The sequence below is a fragment of the Chrysochloris asiatica genome, unplaced genomic scaffold (genome assembly GCF_000296735.1).
Source record: "Chrysochloris asiatica unplaced genomic scaffold, ChrAsi1.0 scaffold00071, whole genome shotgun sequence".
NCBI classification, from domain to species: Eukaryota; Metazoa; Chordata; class Mammalia; order Afrosoricida; family Chrysochloridae; genus Chrysochloris; species Chrysochloris asiatica.
In genome coordinates, this window is record NW_006408589.1 from 7551941 (window position 1) to 7552713 (window position 773).

Sequence of the window (773 nt, forward strand, 5' to 3'; positions counted from 1 at the left end):
CCAGACATCATAAGATAATGAGTTGCTGGGCCTGGGTATTCAAGATCATAGTCTCAGGGGACTTCATGGTCAATTGGCATAACATGGCCCACAAAGACAATGTTCTGCATCCTACTTTGATGAGTGGAACAGCTCTCGAGCAGCCATCTAGCATGCAATTATTTGTGTCTTCACATGTAGAAGAAAGAAGAGTGACAAAAACAGAAGATGCTTGGAATCAACTAGTCCAATGAATCAATGGAGCAAGTGAACATCATTCACCATGACTCTTAGACCAGAAGAACTTGTGTTGCCAGACTACCACCATCAACTGCCTTGAAAGGAATCACATTAGAAGGTCTAAGATAGAGTGGGTAAAAATGTAGACCAAAACTCAAAATTACAAATAATAATAACAGACCAGACTTACTAGTCAGAAAGAGACCAAAGGAACACAAGACTATGTCCCTCGACTGTGTTCTTCAGGTCTGGAAAGTAACTCAGCCTTATGACCCAATTTTCAGTCAAGCAGTAGTTAGGTCTATAGGGGCACAACATCACTAGTAGGGTATGCTCACCATGGAATGGCCAGTCATTCAAGATCTAAAGGGCACCATTACCTAAGGACAAAGTTGAGAAGGGATGGGAAGGTGGGTGGAATGGAAATAGGAACCCCAGGGAGGAAGAGGGATAACTGTTGTTGCATCTCAACCAATGAGATGAAACAAAGTATATGGTTTGCTGAATGTAAAACTAATGATCTGCTCTGTAAACCTCTCAATTCACAATAACAA